This window comes from Micromys minutus, assembly GCF_963924665.1.
Source record: "Micromys minutus genome assembly, chromosome: 7".
Taxonomy (NCBI): domain Eukaryota; kingdom Metazoa; phylum Chordata; class Mammalia; order Rodentia; family Muridae; genus Micromys; species Micromys minutus.
Window position 1 is genome coordinate 41,302,188 of NC_137976.1, and position 25,473 is coordinate 41,327,660.

Here is a 25,473-nt window from a genome sequence, read left to right on the forward strand (position 1 = left end):
GATTTGATAGCATGACCACTAAACACACACACACACACACACACACACACACACACACACACACACACACAAATAGGTTCTCCCCTAGGGTCCATAATTTCCCCATGGTTACAGCACTAGACATAAAAAAAAAAAAAAAGAAAGAAAGATACCTCTACCATTATTATCTATCCCAACTGTAAATTTGAATAATATTAATGTTGGAAATTTCACAACTACTCTTAGCAACTCCAGCAGTTAAAAGTCAAATATAGTCCAAATAGTTAGACATTAAAGAACATTCTACCTGGAGTTAACTTTTACCACTATTATTATGTAACATGGATTATTTCTTCCTCTTTATCCCATACCCATGTACAAGTTTCCATACAACACTGAAGTTAAGGGTAAAGTTGGAATTTTATTAAATTCTAGCTATGCAAGAGCTGAAATTATTAAATAAATATGATGGGAATTAAGATAATAAATTTGAGTCAGTTATCAAAAGGAGAATAATATTTTATTCACCAAACCTGGCTCAACCTTATGGACAGGGACAAACAGATATAAAATTTTCTGAGTAATTTAATTAAGAATTATAGATATATTTCAATTGTTAAAAGCTGCTTCCTCAATTTGGTTTTATTCAGTCTGAATTACTGGCATGATGAAGGTATTACTGGCATGAACTACAGTTGTACTGCAGACAATTTAGAGAAGAAAAATATAACCACAACCCTTAAAAATGTCACAGAATATACATCAATATTTGTAGACATGAGATTGTGGTAAGAGCCAGAAAGATGTGTTAAACAAAATATCTATAGCTCATGTTTTAATTTTTTTTTGTAAAACTCTTTCTTCAAAGATAATCTTACAAAGTAGTTTTACAAAGATAACAATGTCACCAAAATAGTTGACTAGAGGTGTTTGACATACTTCTCTCTCAAACAAAATATAGAAAGGAAGAAAATCCATTGCTGTTTGCTCTGGTATGTTTGCAACAGAGTACAAAAATTACTAGGGATTTATCCATGGCCAGGAGGAATCTATAAGCATGAACTAGCCTTATAGATGATAATGAACTAAATGCACATCTATTATCCTGGTCAAGATCCAAGAGAGTAAGAGTTTCCACAACTGCCAGAACCCTGAAGTATTTGCTGCATAGGGACCATTTAGATCTTATTTATGACTGAACACTTTTGAGTTCCAGCTTGAGGAAATAGCACTACTCCTGGGGAAAAAAAGTGTTGCTTTATGTATTACTTCTCCTTTACCAGGATTCCAGGGCCCAAGTCTTATCTTGAGCCACGACACACCTGGTATCCTCTAGCTGAAGCATGACCTTCCTGAATTAGACAGACCATTATGACAAACTATTGGCATGGCCCTTCCAATATTTCTCATGAATAAAACCTCTGTGAAAACAATAGACTGGCAGATGTTACCCAGAAATGTGCCACCTCCCCTATCTCCCCCTCATGAGAAAGTTAAATGGGTCACCCTGAACAGTTTGGCTCCCAATTCTCCCAAAGGCCTATGCATGAAAATAAGATTCTGAACAGAAAGGGAAACAATGTCGGAGTGAAAGGACATCCTCTTCTGGTATAAGAAGAGAAATACCTTGTGGATGAGCATTTCATCATCTAAGAGATAAGAATACAAAATATGCAAAGGACTCAAAATATTTAAATACAACTTTCTGAACTCAAAATGCACATTATCCAAATAGATAATTTTCCATTTTACTACCTCTTTGTTGAAAATAGTTTTATATAGCCCAAGTAGGTTTCAAACTAGCTGTATAGCACAGGATGGACTTAGATTCAGTCTTTTATTGATTCTGTCTCCCCATGCATGTGATTATATTCCAATTAAACATATAGATCAAATCCTAAGAATTAATTGCAATTGAAATGAGATATTTTAAGGTTTAAAGATATTGAAATTTGCTCATGGATAAAAATTATGTAGGTATTTCTTCTACGAAATAACTGAGTTTTCTTGCTAGAAGAATTACCCAATGAAGAGAGTAGAATAATGGCTCTTTTTAGGTCACATATAAATATAAACAAGTTTCAGATAAATACTAAGTAAAGCACAAGACTTATTTAAAATGGTATTTCAAGAGATTGTAGTTTTTCCATATTGAAGTCCATTTAGGGTACAAAAATCTTTTCACATCTATGAAGAATGGAACAAAAGACTTTGCAAAGGTCAATAATTATTTATAGTTCAGGTCATCATTGGCAAGGGAGGTAGAGCCAACTTTACAAATCATCACATGCCATCGCTTATGAGTACTTTAGTCGGCATAGGATGAGCACAGGAGATGAGAGCCTCAGGAGGTCAGAACGCTGTCTTTATTCTGGTTAGATTTCTGCTTTCAGTCCACCCTCTCCCCGAAATATGAAGTAATAAATACAAAATACACTCACAGTAAGGCATGACAGTTGCCTTTTCAACCTCAAAGCTCTCTGTTTAAATTCGTAATGGTTAGAGTTGAAAAAACTGTGTCTCAAATATCCAAACTAATTTTACGGTTTGAATTGATAAAATGACAATGAATTTCTTGATAATTTACACTCTTTTGATCAACAAAATAAAATTCAAGAAAAATTATTAAACCATTAAGATGAACCTTCAAAATGTTAATGGTGGATATCTCTAAATTACTTGTCTGCTTTCATGGCTGTCTTGTTTAAATTGTTATTTCTAAATTAAAGACACATGACATAAATAATAAATAATATTTCAAATGTCATCTCTTCATTGTTGTATTAAACACAACAAATTTACTTGAAGGATTTTGATGTTTACTTTAAAGCAAAGGAAATAGGTAAATACATAGCCATGCCTTTCATCATTTTACTAGTTACAAAGTACTAACAGCCTAGAAAAATATTTGTAAACATAAGTTATTTGAATTTTATTTGAAACTTGAATCATAACACATTGAAAACACTGTTATCAAAGGAAGTAACAAACATTATGAATCTGCAGAAGGCCTTTTTCCAAAGCTGAAATATTATCCAAGTTAACACTCCTCTCTTCTGTCATCTGCATAAAGAATTCTGGCATTTCAGATTTTTCCATCTTTTTAGCCTCCAATTTTTATTAACATAGTTTATTTTTAATAGTTTTTATACATATATATGTGTGTGTAATATATATTATATATTTGGTAGTTTGATCATATCATTTTAGTCAAGCAATAGTAACAAGTACTTCTATTATGCATATAGCCTCTCCCGTTATAGCTCGTTAATCAGGTTTCCAGACCTGGGTATAAGTTTCTTCCTACTGAATGTACATACAGAGCTCAAAGTTCAATAGAAGACAGTTGATCAACCAACAACCATTCTGGCACTATTGTATGCATTGAGCACACATTGTCTCACATTTGCTTTTTAGAGTTTAGGCTTGCTAAAAGACTCTTCTTGCCTTTTTGGGCTATCACCTCTGTCATCCCTTCCTGGCACTTTGACAAATATCCAACAGGAAGGAAGATTTCACTTCAATTCCAGATGGCTTTCTCTATATTTTATGACCAATGTGGGTGGTATTTACAGCAATCGTGTCTTATCTTCTAGATGTGGTAGACAAAAGTGAGGACTGACAAGAGGTAATATTGTGTTTCCAGCTTCCATAACTTACCATGAGTAAGTTCTAGTTAGTAATAAACAGGATTTTATACCTAATACCAATGAAATAATGGTTGTCTTCATTAAACATGTTCAATATGAAAATCACCAAGTGTGGGAAATATTTATAACATTTAAGCTTTCCAGATGTGAATGTAAGTGTAGATTAATGGAGAAAAATTAAAGCATGAACATAAAAGGCTTTGTATACCTTAAACAATCTCAAAATGGAAGGTATAATTAAATTAGTTATAATATTTTGCATCTCCTTAGTAAAAAAATGTTCTTTTTTATACCATATAAATATATTTTCTAACTTTTTCTATTGTAATTGCAAGGTAACATTTTTGTGTAGGATATGATAACATTACATTGCTGCATAGCTTCTTTGCAAGTTGAATACATAAACTATACCAATGACAAAAATGGAATACTTTAACCAAGATATAGGGAGTCAAATTCTTATCTTGTTGGTCCCTCAAACTGCATGACAATTATGTCATTCTTTCTTCCAAAAAGTAATATGCAAGCACTGTCCAACTGGAAAATTTAACATGTCAAGTGCAGTTGATGAAAATAGTGGAAAACACAAAGTCTTCAATATGTTATTTTCCTTGGAGAACTGTCTAAATGGTGGTTTTGGAGCCATTTTTACTGTCATGTTGATCTTTTAATAGCAAATACTTGGAAATTCTCCAGAACTAAGGTACACTGGGAATGGGATATACTTTGAAGACTTCATTTTCTTCTCTTTCATTTACTTCCATCCTTTGTTTTCAGGGACTAGAGCATCTGCTGCCAATTAGGCTCATCAGCACTGTACACAGAACCCCTGCTGGTGCCTTCACTCTTGTTAGTGAATCAGCAGGGACATGTGTTTAGAATGGAATTTTAACCTCTGCCCTAACAGGGTCCACATAAGATCTATTCATTCCTGTGCTGTGCTCTGCAAACCAAGTACACTGACATATAAAGCTTCTGATGCTATGGTAACCAGGCAGGAAAGACTTTAAGACCACAGAGAAGTAGTTCGAACTTCTGTGCATTTTCACTTGTTGCCAAATGAAAGATGCAAATACTGTTTTCAAATCACCACTGACAGCTATTAAGGGTCACAATCTTCATTGTTTCTCTATTCCTAATTGACAGAAATATGAAACAGTGCAGATTCCCCTTAAAAGAAATATGATGGATAAAACATTTTGGTACATTTGCACAATGGTGTCTTATGGAATACAGACCTAAACAAAGAATTCTCAAAAAAGAAAGCTCAAATGGCTGAGAAACAGTTAATAAAATCTTCAACTTCCTTAGCCACCAAGAAAATGCAAATCAAATAACTCCTCTGAGATTTTAAATTACATATGTTAGAATACCTAGGACTAACAAAAGAAGTCACAGCTCATGAAGGCATAGGTATAGAGTAAGATGCACACTCATAGTTTGCTGGGAAGAGTAAAGCCCTACTAAAGTTCTATAGAAATATGTTCCACTTCCTCAGAAAAAAAAATGGAATAAATATACCTAGAAATCCAGCCATAACACTCTTGAGTATATACCCAAATGATATACAGTGATACATGGTCAACCATGTTCATGACTGTAATATTCCTAATAACCAGCTAGTACAAATAGCCTAGATGTCCCTCAACAGAAGAATCTATTTTTTTTTAATATGGTACCTTTATACAACGGATTGTTACTTAGCTGTAAAAAAATTATGTAATAAACTTTGCAGGCAAATATATAGAATTATAACATTGTGAGTGAGATGTCTCAAATCCATAAAGACAAATATGGCATATATTTTGCTTATATGTGGTAATTAACTATGAAATCAAGACAACAAAACTACAGTCTCTAGAACTAGAGAGGTTAAGAAGAGAGTAAGGGAGTAGAGGAACAGATGGATCTCTCTATGAAAGAGACATAGAATAGAAATAGAATCATGGAGCATTGACTAAGGAGCTGACACAGGAAAATCAAGTGGAGAAGGGAAGGGGAAGGTGGAACAAGGAAGGAAATATTAGGTAAGGCAGATAAAAGTAAGAGGCATTTGAGGGGTAGTATGGAAACCTAATACAATAGATGCCTATACACACACACACACACACACACACACACACACACACACACACACACATACACACACACACACACACACACATATCCAAGTAATAGGAAGACTAAATCCCAATAGGTCATGCTCACCAAATGAAGCTACCAGTGTGATAACTGGATTATATCTAACTGAGTTATTGGCGAAAGGGGTTGGTCTTGCAATGATTATGATTTGTTCTCCACTAATTAATTCTTGTGTTGTCTTCAACAGGGCCCAACTGTTGAAGACAACACCCACACAATACATTGGATATAGAGATGTTGAGCTGGTACCTATTTAGAACATTCACCCCTGTATACTACCATTTTGAGTATAAGCAAATATTCTTCAAGCTATTAAACAAGAAATATAAACACAAACCTTTTTATCTACAATTGTGTGCTGCCTATAAGATGTGTTAGGGCAATGATGGCAAAATGCTTATAGGGGTACCCACCCAATAAGATTTAATTTAATGCCAAGTCCATGAGATTGAATGAGTAACCAAGAAAATGCCAAAAGAGTATCTGAGCCACAGAGTAATGAATCATACACTGGAGGCCAATGCATAAATGAACTGACAGACACTGAAACTTCATGCACAGGACATGCATAGGTCTACACTAAATGGGGTCCTAGAGCTCAATGAGTAGTAGATACATTCCCTCCTCTCTAATCCAGAAGTAATCTCCAGTTGATAGTCTTTTAACAAGTGTAAAAACTTTTTCTTCCAAATGCATCTTACCAGGTACAAGGCAACAAACTGCACTTAATGGTAGTCTTCTTGCCCAAGAATCTATTGTCAACAGAGAAATTCATCAGCAACAATGTAAGAGAAATTTTCTCTCAGAGATATTTTCTAATTCATTAATTTTATCTTCTTTATTTTGTTTATATATTTTTCAACTTTTCTCCTCTTCTACTTTCTAGCAGCTCTCCTCTTCCTCTTCTTCTCAAAAGGCAATTAGACAAGCATTCTAGGTTCCTTTCTGCAAGCATAGAAGAATATCACTAATGCCAAGAGCTGGCTTTCTCCAACAGGGTGGGTCTCAAATTAGGCCATCCATTTATTTGAAATTCATTGAATCTCTGCTTTATCTTTATCCCTGTACACCTTGTTGGCAGGACAGATTTTGAGTGGAAGGTTTTTTAAGTGGGTTGGTAGCCATCTCCCTTTTCTGGATGTCCCAAGGGAGGATGCTTTAATCTCACTCAGAAGGGAATATTAGAGGTGTATGGAGGGAGAGAACCAAGTGGGAGAAAGGGTGGAAAAGGGAAAAGAGAGATATGGTAAGGGGCAGTGTGGGGGAGTGGGTTGAGAGAGAGAATAGAAATTGGTGTGGGACATCACAGAAGTGAGCCAGAGTTCCAGGAGTGGAAAGCATCCCTGGAGTCAATGTGGGTGGCTCTAGCAGCAGAAAATATGGATACTTAAGTGGTTGTCTGCTTGTTAGAGACAGAAAGGGGTTGGCTTTTGGATATGAGGGGAAATGGAGAGGAACTGGAAGGAGGAGTAGAGGACAAAGAAACAACAATTATATTATACTGAAGAATCCAAAAGTCTATTTTCAACTTAAAAGAAAAAAATTAAAAATAGATAACAAAAGAAAAGTGTGGTATCAGATCAGAAAAGCTCTCAAGACCATTCTGTTTTTTTTTTCATTTATTTATTTGTTTATTTATTTATTTAATCACTTTGACTCCTAATCACTTTCCTCTCTTTCCTATGATCCCCTCAAAAGGTTCTCTTGAGTATTTCTTGCCTTCTCCTCTGAGATGCTGCAGTCCTCTCCCCATGCTTGGTATCCCTCAACCCTGGCATTTCAAGTCTTTGCAAGGTTTGGCACATCCTGCCCCACTAAAGCCAGAAAAAGAGGTCTAGATAGGGGAAAGGGATTCACAGACAGGCACCAGCTTTAGACACAGTCCCTGCTCTAGTTGTTTGTAGACTAGTATGAAGATCAAGCTGCACTTCTGCTATATGCGTGTGAGGAGGCCTAGGTCTAGCCCACATATGTTCTTTGGTTTGCAGTTCAGTCTCAGAGATCCCCAAAAGTCAAGGGTGTTTGACTCTGTTCATCTTCCTGTGGAGTTCTTATCTCTACAAGGGGCCTTCCGTCTTTCCCCCAACTCTTCAAACAATGTCCCATACTCTGTCCAATGTTTGGCTTTGGGTTTCTGCATCTATTTCAGTTGCCTGCTAGGTGGAGCTTCTCTGAGAAAAGCTATGCTAGGCTCATGTCTGCATGCATAACAGAAAATCATTAATAACATCAGATACTGGGGTTACCCATGGAATGAATCTCAAGTTGGAGATATTTGTTGGCATCTTTTAGGTCTCTGAATCATATTTGTACCTGAATTTATTGTAGAGAGGACAAGTTTTGGGTGGAATGTTCTGTGGGTCGGTTGATGTGCTTATCCCCATTTATAGGGGGTCTTGCCTGGCTACGGGAGAAAGTTCCATCATGTTCTACATCCCCACTGCTAGGAGTCACAAATAAAGTTAATTTAGTATCCAGCTAATTTGATAAAAGTGTTTATTAGCTGTAGAATTTCCTTAATAGAGTTTTGGGAAGTTGCTTATATATACTATCATATCATCTGCTAATAGTAATACCTTGACTTCATTCCAATTTATATGAATGTGATTTCCTTTAGTTGCCTTATTGCTCTAGCTAGAATTTGAAGTGTTATTTTGAAGAGATATGTAGAGTGTATAGCCTTAACTTGTCCCTAAATTTAGTGGAATTGCTTTAACTTTCTCTCAAAACCACTTTCAGCTCCAGAAGCTGAATGAGTCAATCATTCACTCAAATTTGCTTACTTTTTCGAGAGATAGGTGGGGGCTAAACCTAAGGTACTCCTTACTAGGTAGATCAACAGCTTCTCAGACTGTAGCTTAATCTACTGAGCAGCTTTTGACTCTGTTTTGAGGATGGAGGGCACCAGGAACCTGGGTGAAAATACAAGCAGCATCCTCTTTCTAGTACCATCCACACAGCACAGAGTAATAAATGAGTTATTTCTGGGAGTAGCAGTATATTAATCTGTGAATTCTTCTTTTGTTTCTATGAAAAACTCATGAGACTCTTACCATGTAAAAATTGAGAATTACAGAATTAAGGGCACCATACATCCAAGTTTCTGGGTCATAGTCACTAATGTAAGACTCCAACATAAATGAGCCCTTATCTCTTTTGAAAATAAAGGTATTAGAATATCACAGATGCTCAGGATGCACTGCTTCAGGCAGTAATAAAAAAGAATAAAATTTTATGAATATTTCAGAAGTAATCATTTGTCAATCATTTTGTTTTGTTTTTATGTTATCTCTCTGATAAATAAGTACTTTGATAGTATAATATTCATGTTGTCATCTTACAAAGATCCCATATTCAATCTTTCAATACTCACTCTGTTTATATATTACTTTATATGTATTATACATATTTCCAAATAGGTTTTTTAAGGTTCATATAACTTATTTCGATTTAACCTTATATCTTCTAACCATTGTACATTCAAATTTATTTGAATTTTACAGAGAAAACAAACTATCTAAACATTATCTAATGATAGTTGTACACATCATAATTATCAGAATTTACAGTGTTATAGGAATTTTTAATTACCTGTTGTTGCAGGGGTCTTCAATAGCTATAATGACACAGTATAATAGAGGTTTATAAAATATTCTCTCAGTGGTCTTTCAAAAAGACTCAATGTTTTTAAAGTTTTATATATAGCCACGTATTATTGAGACATAATATTTTCATGTACAAAAATGATTTAATAAATATTTTAGTGAAAATATTTTATAAATTTTGAACATAAAATAAATATAAAAAATGGATGCTATTTAAGGAATTTTGAAACATTTTGTTCATGGTATATTCAGGTGAGAGCCTGATTTCAAACAGTGCTGCTTACTTTGCTGTAGTTGTGAACAACACTGAAATAGTAGTGTTACCATGTCCAAATCTCAGAATAAAACAAGATGTGAATAATTTGCTGGATGCATTAGATATTTAGGCTACTAGATCAATTGAATACACATTTAACTTCAAGAGAAAAAAAAAAAACAGAAGTTCATGTTCAAAAAGCATCATCCTCTAATTAACTAAATATATCCTTCAGAAAATGATTACTGTCACAAAATATCATAATAAACCTGCTTTAGCTATATTAAATATTTGCTACTTACTAACTAGATAATATAGTGACTAAAAATATATCAACAGACCCATTGGTATCTACTTTTATAAAAGCTTAATATCTCATACATTTGGAGTGATGAATTCTAAACCATTTAAGACAGCCCTGAATTTAAATCTTAACACATACACATGGAATGACTTTCTAAATGTCTGAGGAAAAAAAACTAACATTTAATTTTGAAAAGCTTCCTTCTGTTTGGGAACATATATTGCTCACGTCTCGGCAGATTTTCTAGCACAGTAATGTTGTCGTTCTAAAATCTACCTCTCTACATAAATGATCTGTCTCTTAACCAAATCACTCTAGACCAACACCAAAAATTTCAGCAATAAGTTGACTGACGTGTCCCATATGTTCTCTCTGAAACTTGAGAGAACTCTTCTAACACATATGGTGAATTTCCATTACTCTAGGCCCAAACTCTGGGCCTGTATTATTACATCTGTTCTGTATTACTTTACTCCCCCACAGTTACGCTTTAACAGTTAAGACACTGAGCTGTACCTACCTTCAGCTTGCTTTTCATTCTTTTTCATCAGAAACATCAGCTTAACATAGTTTAAATCTTTTGAAATCCTGCTGTCAGGGACACTTGTAAATTAAATTACGTTGCACTTCTTGTAGAACCAGACATTTTACTTTGGATCTTAAAAAAGTCTTTGCAAATAAAATTAAACTGCTGTACTGTGTTACATATATTTTCCATGTGTCTTAAGTGTTTGTTAGTTTTATTTTATGGTTTGGGGATTTGAAGCGATGAATTTAATATTCGGAGACATTGACTGCATTACTGACTACAGTGATCTTTCTCATTTTCATATAGTAGTTCTTAGCACCACTTAGTTGAGTATTTCTGTTAGGAAAAGTTCACAGGTATAGAGCCACTTCATGGAATAACCAGCCTGTACACCACTGAGATGAGTATAAAATTTCAATTTAATGATCTTAACAATGAGCAGTAGCAGGAAAGAATGCATGTGTTTATAATTTTTGGTACATGTATTTATTTGTGTAGTGGCATTTGTGGAAGTCAGAGAACAATTGGCAGGAGTTAGTCAATTGCTTCCACCACAAGGGCTCTGATCATCATGCTTGGTGACAAATATCTTTACGCACTGAGCTATGTTACTAGTAAATAATTTCTCAGTTACCTTCCATAATCTACCATCAATTTTATAGAACTTTACAATATGTCATCAACCTTGTAATACAAAAAGTAATTTTAAAAAAGGACAAAATATTTGTCATTATAACTGAAAATAATCGCTAAACATAGACAGAATCACATTGCAATAATACTGACAATAATAAAGCACATGACTTATTAGATCTCAAAAAAGACAAGGACATCTAAGTTGAAGTTATAGTTTTTTATATTGCTGTTGAGCAGGACTGATGAATTTTTAAAGATTTAAGACAGCTTAACAAGCCCTGAATTTAATTTACAGGGTGTAAATGTTGGGCAACCAAAAATAAGCAGACCCCCCAAAAAATGGTTTGTAGAAATATTACCTAATTCATCACACTCTTTTCCCTGCAAAGCTGATAATCAACATAAGAACTCTGGTTATACTGTGCAATAAGCCTGGCTGCCTTGTTTGTTCTATGAATGCCCTACCATAAAATGTTCAAAAATCATTTTGAATATTTCCCAGGCCATGGGTGTAGGAATCTAGTCCTTTTCTTATAAATAAAATCAGATGTAGCTTTTATTTGTTAGCCCTCTCAACACTGAAGTACTCTAAGTCACAATGCGAGCTACCACCTTCTTTCTTGGTTGGAGTTGAGGTAAGAGGAGAGATTTATAAAGGCCCCTCTTTTCTATAGATCCTAATATCCATTCTTATTGGGCATTTAATATACATCCATTTTGGATTTTTTAAAGGAGGAAAATGTGTAATTTCTATGAGAGAAAAACCCTAAATCTAAATCCTGCTAGTGCTCTAGTTCATCCATGATATATGCAGTCCAGCATGTGATAGCACATAAGAGCTCAGAGAATAAGCTTTAAGTATCATTTGAGTTTTAGGCTCGTATGCATATGCACCACAAGGGTAATAGAAGAAACCCTTCCTGCGATTCCCTCTCATTTGCTCATCATATTTTATATAGTATTCATATCTTGGAATATTGTAAAGTATGAAATCTTGTGAAGATGCTGGTCTTGTAAGGCTTTATCAGTTTCTTAGGGCTGCAGCAACACTAACTCTACATCCTATAGAGAACTAATATAAAAATGTATAGAGAACTCAAGAAGCTAACCTCCAAAAATCCAAATATCTCTATCAAAAATTGGGTACAGAGCTAAGTATAGAAATTACATCTGAGGAATCTGAGGGATGGGGGTCACACACCCACTTGAAAAATATTAATCCAGAATTCTCTTTTCAAAATAAAATGCATGGAAAAATAGTGGAGCAGAAACTGTAGAAGAGGCCACCCAGAGACTGCTCCACCTAGGCATCCATTCTATGTGCTGACACTAGACCCAGACAATATAGCTGTCCCCTGAGAGGCTCTGCCAGAGCTGGACCAATACAGATGCAGATGTACACAGCCAAAGGTTGTACTGAGCAGAGGGACCACAATGGGAAGGTTAAAGCAACAACTATAGGAGCTGAAGAGATTTGCAACCCAATGGAAAGAACAATTTATCAATGGACCAGACCCTTCAGAGATCCTAGGGACTAAACCAAAAACAAAAGAGTCCACGGTGCGTACCCTTGGCTCCAGCTGGATATGTAGCAGAGGAATTTCTTATCTAGCATCACTGGGAGGGGAGGTCTTGGTCCTATGAAGGTTTGATAACCCAGGACAAGGGAATGCTAGTCTGTTGAGCAGGAGTAGGTAGGTAGGTGGGGGAGCACCTTCATAGAGACAGACAGAGGGAGGAAGGTATAGGGGGCTTGAGTAGGGAAAACTGGGAAGGGAGTAACATTTGAAAGGGACATAAATGAAATAACCAATAGAAAAGAAATGTTCAAAGTGCTTAGTCACAAGGCAATTGAAAATCATAATGACTCTGGTTTTATTTGTGATATCTAGAAATTGGAAACAACCCAGATATCCCACCAAACAAACAAAAAAAAAATTGGATACAGAAAATGTGGTTCATTTACACAAATACTATTCAGCTATTAAGAACAGACATCATGAGTTTTTCAGTCAAATGAATGGAACTAGAAAATATTATCCTGAGTAAAGTAACTCAGATCCAAAAGATACGCATGGTGTGTACTCACTAATAAGTGGATATTAGCCAACAAAGTATAAAATACCTATGAGACCATCAACAGAACTCAAGAAGGTTAACAAGTATAACAGCCCAAGTGAAGATACTTCAGTCCTACTTGGGAGGGAGAAGAAAACAAGTATGAGAGCTAAATGGAGGGGGGGGATCTGGCAGAGGAAGGGGAACATGATCAGGCATTTGGTGGGGGAGACAGGAATGAAGTCCTGAGGGATAGCAGAATAAATGAAGACATGCAACCTCAGGGCTGGAAGGTTGGGGGATCCTAAGAAAGTAGTAAAGACCTGGAGGTGAGAGAACCTCAGGACACAAAGAGAAGGACCTTAGATGAAATGCCCAACAGTGGGGAGAGAGAAATCACAGAGTCCAGTAGTAAAGCAGAACATCAAGTGGATCAATGGTGTTCCATCCCACACTCAAAAACTGACCCAGAATTGTTCCTGTCTAAAAGAACTGCAGGGACAACATTCATGCAGAGACTGAAGGAAAGATTGACAGGCACAACTTGGGATCCATCTCAAAGGGAGACCCTAAGGCCTGACACTATTACTGATACTATGGTGTGCCTACAGCCAGGAGCCTAACATGACTGTGCTCTGAAAGGTCCAGCAAGCAGCTGACAGAGACTGATGGAGATTCTTGCACCCCATCATTGGAACAAGTGGGAAACCCCTGTTTTTGAATTAGGAAAAGGCTAGAAGAAGCTGAGGAGGGTGATTCCATAGGAAGACCAGGAGTCTCATCTGACCATGAGCACTGAGATCTCTCAACAGGGTACCACCAACCAGAAAGCATACAGGACCTTACCCAAAGCTCCCTGAATCTTATATATCAGAGGACTGCCTGGTCTGGCCTCAATTAGCGAAGAGACACCTGACTTTTGAGGCTTCAGGCATAGCAAGGGATGAGGCGAGGGGAACATCCACTTGGGAAGAAAAATGGGATAAAAAACTGTCGGAGGGAAGACTTGGGGGGAGGCAATAGCTGGATATTAAAAAAAATAAGAGTAATTTAAAACTCCATATTTTGAAATGCATCATCACTTTTGATATTTATCTTGAGCCCAAGATAAATATTCTTTGCAATAGAAGATGGTAAAAAAATTTACATCATTTCATTTGAAAAAACAAAGTGTGATGTACATTTTCCTCAGAGTAATGAAAATAAGACCTCTGTGTCCCTCTATGTTCTCAGAAGATATTAAAATGCCTTCTGTCTTCTTAAAATCATCTGTCCCTGACTGTCTTAGAAGACAACTCTGAACTTCTAATGATTCTAGTCAAATAAAAACTGTATTTAGGCACAAAGCTCATCACCTTATTGGAAAGAGAAAATTTTATTATGTGGGGATGTTAATATATTACAGAGTGACAATGTGGTACAACATTTTACCTTTGAACTTATATATATGTTTTTTAAGTGACTGATTTTACAGATTGCTTTTTCTCTGTAAAAAAGTCACTTATTTCTGGCATAAGAAGTACATTCCGATGGATAAATCTGAGTTTAGAAAACACATAAATTAGGAAGTGATTAGCCACGCTACAGATGATTCACTGCAGGGTTCCTGTAAATACCTATTAGTATTTTAATTGTTTACATTTCAGTAACTCTGGCATAGAAGGGCTAGGTGGGATAAAAATGCTTTAGTGCTAAAAGCAAAATTTTAAAGACCAATTAGAAACAAAGAATATAGTCAGGTAATTGTGAATCCCTGAAGGACAAGATATGAAGTATACTATTTTGGGAGCTAAGGAGCTAAGAGAATATAAGTGTGTGTGTGTGTGTGTGTGTGTGTGTGTGTGTGTGTGTGTGTGTGTGTGTGTGTGTGTCCTACAGCAAAAAAAAAAAAAAAGAGCTTTTTAGATCTACTAACAAAGTGTTTATAAACCTAAGTAGCAGAGATAGCTCTATGATTATAAACTATGTCTGCACTTCAAGGGAAGAGAAACTTCAGTTCCAAGAAAATCTGATGCTCTCTTTTTCCCCACATAGTCACTGGGCATGCACCTGCTACACCGACTTCTATATATTATTATAGACACTCATACATACAAATAAAATAATTTAAAATATACATGAATTATACCAAACCATCTTATTATGTATATATTTACATGAAGAAAAATGTGGTCGCACTGAGACTTTTAAAAAATTAATTAATTAATTTGTTTTATTTTTACCTCCCACTTACTGTCCCGCCATCATCCCTTACCAGGGTTCCTTCCCAATACTTTTTTCCTTCTCTGAGTGGGTGAGTTTTCCTGTGGGTATCCACTATCTCTGGTATCACATTTCTGCAGGATTAGGGATATCCTCTTCCATGCAAGCAGCTTTGTTGACAAATGGATTCCACAGACAGGAAATAGCTTTAGAGACAGTTCCTGCTCCAGTTGGGGGACCCACTTGGAGACTGAGCTGCACATCAACTACATATGTGCCAGGGTTGGAGGGACTCAGTCCAGCCTGTGTGTGCTCTTTGGTTGGTGGCTCAGTCTCTGAGAGTTCCTGAGGTCCAGGTTAGTTGACTCTGTTGATCTTCTTGTGAAGTTCTTATCCCCTTCAGGGCCTTCAATTCTTCCCCCAACTCTTCCATAAGAGTTCCCAATCTCCATCCAAAGTTTTTTGTGGGTATCTGCATCTGTTATGGTTGGCTTCTATGCAGAACCTCTCAGAGGACAGTAAGTATAACAGAGATAATAGTGTCAGGGATAAGTGCTTGCCCATGGGATGACAAATTGAGCTGGTTATTGGTTAATTATTCTCTTAGTCTCTGTTCCATCTTTGTCCCTTCATTTCTTTAAGACAAGAAACATTTTGGGTTAAAATATTTGTGGGTGGGTTGGTGTCCTTATCCCTCTACTGCAGACCAGCCTGGTGGCCTTTTCAGGTTCTGTACCTGTTTTTAAAAGAAAATACCTATTGAGTATTCACACTCTATATAAATTTAAGAGGTGGAAAATTTATTAGATCATCTGTTAAATAAAAATCCAGATACAAAAATGTAAGCCCAAGGACTGAACAACTGTTGTTTTACGTTCTATCACATATAACCTCTTATAATCAGTTGATGAACAAAGAGGGGGTCCATATGGAGAAAGAGCATATTCTATAGCAAAATCATTCTATTAGAGGTTGGTTTATCCAGCAAGCAAACATTATGCTGATGTTAATAATCATGTGTTTTAGTGAGCACCGTTTAGATCAACTCTTATAAAATTGTGGAGCAGGGAGCATGATAAGGCTTCCAAGCTACAAAGTAGACAACCCTCGAACCTCAGCCATACTTATGAAAAACTCTGCAGTTGCACTAGAGCATCAGAGTTCTCCTGTCTCTGGGCTAAATGCTGCAATCACAGCTAACCTCATCAACTAATGAATGTGGTGAACCTTGGAATTTGCCAGTTTGGGAATGGAGGACCAATTTAGAAGCTTCCAAGTTGAGAATTGAAAATTTCCAAAAAAGTACATTTTAGATATCCGTACTAATGATACATAAAGCGTTATTGTTTTTATTTTTGGCCTTTTGTTGTAGGTTAAGTTTCCTTTTGATAATTTAAAAATGTAATTATAAAAAAATTAGACACAGTCAAATAGTCACAGGAGACAATTCAAAACTCAGTTGTCATTTGTTCCTGTTCAAGGATGAACAGATAAAAAACAAAGGAAAAATAAAAAAACAAGACAAAAGCCTACTTTCTACTGTATTTTGTATTAAGTGAGTATCTATTAAGTACTGTATTTCTTAACTACACACCTGTGCTGATGCCCACAAAATTAATTTCTGAGAATAGTATTTACAATTTCTAAAGATATCAATATCCATTTCATCTAGCTGTTCAGTTTTGTCCATTTTAAATAAACACAATTACATCATTTCTCCCCTTTTATTTCCACTCTCAACCCTTTTTTCTTAAGTTACTCACCTGTCTTTTTAATTCACACACACACACACACACACACACACACACACCACCTCATAATGTCAAATTCTATTTTGAGAACTAACCTCAATAAAAAGAACTATAGGCCAGTAAGAAATGCTGAGAAGAGTCTTCCCCAAAGATACCAAACTCCACAATTGAAATTCAATATCAAATACTCACCCTTAAAATCATATATATATATATATATATATATATATATATATACACATATATATATATGATTGACATTGTCAAATTTATTTACCACTTTATCTAATATGACCTGTTAAAATATTTGGTATTAAAAATAACATTAAAATATATAAATTGTTGAGACACATTCAAAGCTATCCCTTGGTACATGGTATGCTCTGAAATGTTGGGTGACACCCCTGTATTATTGGGTGGGTTTGGAAATGAATAATGAGATATTTTAAACTTTAATAATCACTTCATTAATTCATGACTATTCTCTAGTATGTGTGCTTTCTTTTTTAGTTTGATAAATGATAAGGTAAAAGAAAGATGAATTAAACCAAGGATCAAAGCTTCATTCAACTCTTATGTTAGTACTGTATATTAAATTTTGCTGGGCCTTCCTCACATTGTTGTATTACTAACTTTTGAACTAGAAATGTTTACTGTGTTAACACCATTAAACAGTGTGGTAACTTCCAAAAATGAGCAACACAACTATTTTTCAATTCTTTCTACTCAAGGGTTTTTGCCTTTATAGCAAATTAAACTCAGGATAAATTTTTCCATTAAAGTATAAAGTACATATTAACACTTTTCAAATAACATGTATTTCAAAGAACTTCAAATATTCTATTCACTTGATTAAATATATTAATAATAACTTGTTTTCATATATTTACCGCATCAAAAGGACTGATAAGTACAGGGCAATGAAAATAATATTGTCTTTACAGCCACATAACAAATACAGAAAACAAATCTGTTGGAAGCATTCATACTGATGATCTTATTAAAACCATGCAACACCATTGTGACATGAATGTTGTGCTCATGTTCAGTTTTATAGAGCTAACAAAGACAAAAGCAAAAACATGCAATTGATGTATAGCCATCAGTTGAGTGCCGATGTCAAGATCTAATACGATCTAACAGTTAAGTGGACCTTTGTCTATTGAGTCTATTGTCCTTATATCAAAATATTGCTGACATCATAATTCACAAGAGGGACAGGTATGAGTCAATTATTGGAAATAAATTTCTACTCCTGGAAATAATAATGAAAAACAACATTCCTGTTAATAATTTCAAATCATTACAGCATTTCATACAGTAGCATACATATTGAAAAATTTACAGACTATTTCACAAATGTTTTCTGTGAATTCAAAAGGCATTATAGTGTAAAAGAGACAATGCTGGGACACATGGATCTCTCTTTGATTGAAGACTTCTTTTCATGTATTTGATGAGGTATCCTGGCCCTGCTAATATCTGACATGCAAAAATCAATGAGGTTTAATCTATGAAAATCCATAATCAGAGTAGCTCTGGAATATAATTTTAGACACTTTAACTATCTCCTGAATACCACTAGCATCAGAGAAAGAAAACCACACAGCTCACAGTCATAATGTAAGGACTAGATAAGAGAGCTTTGTGACTGATGAATGTCAGGGGCCACCTAGTACTATCAAAAGAAACAGTGTGGTCTAGAGCAAGTTCCCACAGTTTAATGAAAAGGGAAAAACAGAAAAGAGGAAAGTGAGTGGGAAGGGTGAGTGACAAAGTGTAAGGGAATACTGGGTGGGCAGCAGATCTCTGTAGGAAGCCACAGGAAAGCTAGACTACTACATACAAGATCAAATCTATAACTCCAATTGAACAATACAAATGAAGTAAAGGGGTTATTCACAATCTCTGAGTAAGTTAGAAAAAAGATCAGTTCCCTGGAACTAAATAATAGGTACTTTGAACTTACATTTAGGGGCAAACTTTTTTTTTTCAGTTCTTTGAACATCTGCACAGTTGGATTAAGTCCCAGTGGAGGATCATGAATGGATCTCACCATGCACATCCCAGGAGAGTTCAGAGAAGGCAGCCACCACACCAGGGAACTGAGATTAATGGTAAGAAGACATATCTATGAAATCTTACAGTAAACAAGTACTGTAACTTCTAAAACAGATCCACAAACGTTTACTGGTCAATTAACTTGCATTTCTGACCTTCAGTGCCTTTGGAAATCACAGCTTTGAATGATTGTTACTTATAAGAGCGTGCATTAAGATTAATTCATAAGTGCAAAAGAGAAGTGAAGGCATGATTTTGCAAACATACACATTGTTCTGATCACCACAGCTTCCGAAGCTCCTAATGCTGAATCGTCTCAATACTATGACTGTATCTCTAACCAAATTCGACTTCTAGTGTAACAGGTTTTTTTTTTTTTTAATTTTCCAATGTCCTCTGTAAAAATAAAACAAGCAAGCAAACAAAACCCAATTGAGCAAAATGTTCTGCTGAGTAATATTTTCTTGGTAAAGTGGCAATTTTACCCAATTTTTACAGGTAAGGTATTTCAACTGTGAATGGGAAAATTGAAAATATATTTTGCTATTTTGTAAATCTCAAGCTAAATGCATAGAAATGAAGTTTTGCTATGTGAAATAAGTTTTCACGTCCATTATTACTCATTTTAAACAGTAATATTTGCCTTTTTAAATACTTAAAAATCTAGTGTATAGAATTTTTTTCACAACATTTTAATTCTATTATTCATTCATTAATTCATTTATTTGTCTGTCTGTCTGTTTAAATGTATTTATTATCTCAAGCTAAGGAAAACTAAAACCACCTCCTTTCTCTTTTACTAATGAATTTACTCGTCTTTCCTATTTTTTAGCAGTACAAGCTCACTAAGAGAACTATCATCAGGAACATAAAAGATAAAATCCATTTTAAAACTTCTTCTGTAATATAGATAAATTTTGCTTCATTGTGATTACAATATTTTTTTACCTTTTTTTTTTTCTTGAGGCTCTGATTCTTTTTTAAGCACTGCTCTTTCTAATGTTGGCAGAAACGTATACAGCCACAATTTTATGTAAAAGAATTATGATTACAGATCAAAAGTTATGCTTTCATACCCTAATTATACAGGACTTCTCTGAAAATGACCAGTTAACATATTGTATGCAAAATTTCTTATATGTCCAATGAGGTGTCTAGATGCAAATTTTATGTTAATAATTGCCTACTGCAAGACAGCCTACGAGCATGAGAACATCCAATCCACTCTAATTCTTTGACATATATTTATAAAACACTAGTTGTGAAATACTATTATGAAACACGGGTGACTGTTTGCATAGAATAAGTAAATGATAGAGGTATTTGCTCACCATAGTTACAAGTTTAAGAAGGGAACACAGATGATACAAACAGATCATTAGAAAGTAATCTTCTCTTTTCTACAACAAACGTGGAGAGTGTATGGGGAAAACACAAAGAATTAACTCTCAAAGGACACAGCAACACAGGCTAACTTTAAAACAATATTTGAGAATTATCCTTTTTGTCCCCCAGAGCAATTGATATCTCTTGTGAGCTTAATTGAAAAAGACTGGACTAAAGCTCCCAGAATTTTCTGAAGGTTCTAACAAGCAGAGTTTGGGGACTTTTTTAATTTGTTTATTTGCTTTGTAGTCCAAATGAACCACAAGGCAAGTTTCTTTAGAATTAGTTTAGTAGTAACTGTATAATGTAAATTATAAGTGGGCCCTTGGGTACATAAGCTGAGTTTATGGGAAAGGGCACTGAACTCACTGTATGGGAAACCAGCTCTGCTGCCCTAAAGAACATTCCAATCCTTTTGGAACATAGCAATGGTTTTGACCATGTGCTTTAAACATGGATCCACAAAGTTTTGTTTCTTATGAAACATATCATAAATTGGCTTGGAAATTTAGTCTGTTTATTTCTACACCTTAAATGTCTTCCTCTAGTCAACTCTGAAGTTCTGAGGCATGGTACTAATAGCATTCATTCATTCATATATTCACTCATTCATTCATCTTATTGTTCTTTGGATATCATAGTGTTTGTTGTATTACTTCATAGTATGAATAATAAATTGATCAACTCAAAGTAATTTAAGTCTGTGATAATGCACCCATATATAACTATGAGAAGATGAAACTTAATTTCTGCCACCATGAAGTGATTGCACCCATAGACATCATATAGCCCATAGTAAACTCAACATAGAAAAATATCATTTACCATTTTCAAATGAAAAACACAAACAGGAAGGGAAAGTACAATAAACATTGCTTTCTATACTGTGATATCCATGCCCTGTAAGAAAAGGCAATCATAGCCTCATAGCCATATAAGTAGAAATTAAATCATCTTATTCACATAGCAATAAGATTTTTTTTAATTAAAGCACTGCACAGTATTGATGTATGGTGCAGTGACTCGCAACTATTACTGCCTCTCCCCACAATTGTGTTAATTATACGCTTTGCCACTAAAACTCATTCTAGTTTGTAAGATCTTATGTGGGTGGATATACTTGCCAAAAATTACAACAGGTAGCCCTTGACTAGATCATGCAGAGTAAGGGAAGAAAGACAGAAGCAGTAATATCAAGAACCTTTGTCTTTACTGCTTACAGTATCCCCTGACCTCAATCTGGCCATCTGCCATCTATCCTCAATCCAATTTGGACTTTAAAAACTACACAATTGCCAAAACAACAAAATCAACCTCATAACCTCTTCCTTGCTCCAAATGTTCAACCATACACTCCTATTTGGCCACTATGCATAACAAATATATTATACAAATAAGAATTTCATGACAATATTTCTTCAAATCAGTTTATTTCTTTCATCAAGATCTGCATTTTTCATCTTGTCCAATTCCCACATTATATCTAGAATGTAATTTTTGCTATGTTAACTAATAGGATTTATGGAACTATGGTACTGTCTGAAATTCTTTTCTCCCCACTATGTTAAAGAATGGTATGGCTCCAGTAGGGTATACTCAGACTTGCCAGACCGTGCTTAAAGGTTTATTAAAAATTTCTCACTGACTTGTACTAATACAAATTAGTAGTCAGAAAACATAATCCAGTGCAAGGTACTAATTTTATTCAGATATTCTATTAGCATATAATCGTCTTTTTCAAGAAATTAAAGGTGCATTATTATACTTGATGTAGCAAAAATTATAAAAGCAAAAACCTCTCTTGCAAGGTTCTGCAATTCTCCAGTAATTATCCATATTGCACCCTGGAAACTAAAATTAAATACATAAATTAAAGCCGTGGGGGAGATAATAACACTGTAGAGGGGGACCAGATTTAGCATATAGTATATGACACCTAAGGTTCTGCCTGAGAAGAGCCACCCCTGGCTTGCTCACACAGGAATCAAAAGACATTTCCTACAGACCAAAGCTTGATTGAGAGTAAAATGATCACTTGCCATTTGACTAAAGAAACATTTCTTCTGTTCAAACAGTACTTAATGCAAATGGGTCTCCTTTGTCTACTTCCTGAGCATAAAGTGTCTATCTTTGAGAGGAGAGTCTGGGAGTAAGGTGCTACATAATGTCAGTTGCTGTTGCTATTCCTTCATACACAGACAAATGAAACCTTCAGCTCTTAGCTCATAGAAGATGATCACACATAGATGTGTATCTAGCATCCCCTTTATTGAAAGTTGCTTTAAGATAAATTCACAGCTAGCTAGATGTAGTGATAATTGCTCCCCAGGTGACAAGCCTACAGGATCCCCATTCTGTCACTGGCACTACTTAGTTGGAATAAAGATCAATTTGACACTACTCTTAAAAGCCAAAATAATAAAAAACAAGTTTGAAGTCCCATAACATTTTATTTCCTTTTATGCAGTGATTCTTTCTGATAAGATGGAAAATGGATAACAAAAATCACACTATATATTAAGCATGTTCAGTTTTAGTTCCAAGCACAGAAAAAAAAAATCAACTTAAATATACTCCCTTTGATTCCAGCAGATAAAAATGGGCAAAATGGTAACTACTTTATTAAGAATGTTGGTACCATAAACTCATTTGATATTCTTCATATGAAAACCTAGTATCTAAGATTTTTCACATGTTTGTTCATGTAGGATGTATTGTAATTGGAACATATTTTGTGGAGAAAATTATATTTTATCAACTAAATAACCATTTTATTATAACTCTATGTAGACCACTAGGCATTATTTCTTGTCAATGTTAACCAATATGCATCTTTCAACAAGAATGTAGTGCTAGTCCCGTTGCTAAATTGTCACAGGTAAGAAAGCTGCAAACAACATCTTCTGCTCACATGCATCAAGACTGTCTTTGATATTGTTGCCTCATAATATTCATTGTGTCATCCCCTAAGATCAATGCTGAGTCAACACAGTGCTCGACCTCAAGATAGCCACACTCCTATTGGCAATATGCTTGCTTCCTTTGATATGTTTGGCTTTAGAATAGTGCTATTCATCTTCCACTTCAAACCAATGTAGATCTTTTAAAGATTTAGTTGTGATGCCATGTTATATATAGGAGCTGAAACTTTGAGAACTGAAGTTTGTTGCCTTGTCCTCTGGTATTTTTCTCTCCTCTTAATTTCCCAACAACACATATGTTTGTCATGCTCTGGCTATCTACTGGAAGCCTAAAAGCAATGACATCTACCTCATCATAGATTTGGATGTCCAAAGAAATAGCCTGAAATATCAATTTTATAATTTCAACTTATTGTCTTATTCAACTGTCACCTGTTGAAGTGAGGTAACCCAGTCACAAAATAACACTTATGATATATACTCACTTAAGAGCAGATACAAACCCAAAAAACTTAAAGACCCAAAAAACAACTCCCACAAGTTATGAAGCTCAAAGAGAAAAAATGCCAGAAGGTGAATGCCTCAGTCTTTTTTAGAAGGGAGAAGAAAACACTTATAGGAAGAAGTAAAGGGACAAATAGAGGAGCAGGGATTAAAGAAAAGATCATCTAGAGACTGCTTCACCAGGAGATTCACCCCATATGCAGCCACCAAACCCAAGCACTATTGCTAATGCCAATTAATGCTTACTGGCAGGAACCTGATATAAATGCCTCCTCAGAGCCTCTGCCAGAACCATACTATTACAGAGAAGGACACTTGCCGCTGACTATCAGACTGAACATGAGGACCCCAATGAAGGATCTAGAAACAGGACCAAAGAAGCTGACAGGGTCTGCAACACCATGCGAAAAACAAAAGTATCAACTAACCAAACCCAACACAGCTCCCAGGAACTGAAATACCAACAAATAAGTTCACAAGTGGAGACCCACGGCTCCAGGTGCAAATGCAGCAGAGGATAGAATTCTCTTGCATCAATGAGAAGAGAGGACTTTGATTCAGAGAAGGGTCCTTTCCCCAGTGTAGGGGAATGCCAAGGCGCTGAGATGGGAGAGGGAGGTTAGGAGAGTGATCACCTTCATGGAGGCAATGGGAGGGAGGGGGAAATGGTATTGGTGGAAAGGGGATAACACCTGAAATATAAATACAGAGAATATCCAATTAAAAAACAGCCAAGCTATGTAGCTAATAATCAGACTGAACTCAGGAACCCCAATGAAGGAGCTAGAGAAAGGACTGAAGGAGCTGAAAGGGTCTGCTAGCCCATTGGAAGAACAAAATTATCAACTACAGAAGCCCACCACAGCTCTAGGGGTCTTAAACACCAAGCAATGAGTTTGCATGGAGAGACCCATGGCTCCAGGTGCACATGCAGCAGAGGAATTCCAAGGTGCTGAGGGGGGAGAGGATAGTTGGGAGAGGGAGCACCTTCATGGAGGGAATGGGAGTGGGATAATTGGTGGGAAAAGGTATAACACCTGGAATGTAATTAAGAGAATATCCAATAAAAAATTTTAAAAAGAACAAGCACAAAATCACCAAGGTAATAACTATAACATATATGCAGAAATCTAAGCTCAGACTCACAACAGCTCTGTTTGTTCAATCTCAATTGTCCCCTGTGAGGCCTGTTAGGTGGTTCTAAAGGCCATGTTCTTGTGGTGTCCTCACACCCTTTGGCTCCTCCAATACTTCTCCTTGTTCTTGCTCTTCTATAAGCTCTGCCTCATGTTTAGCTGTGGGTCTCTGCATACTTGTTATGCCCCATTTGGCTGGTATCCCAAGAAGACTTGCTCTGTTTTGAAGTGAAATAGAGGAGGTGCGGATAAGAGGAAAAAGGAGGTGGGGAGTGGGAACTCGGACAAATAGAAGGAGGGGAAATGTGGTCAGGATGTAATATATAATAGAGTGATAAAATTTAAAAGATAAA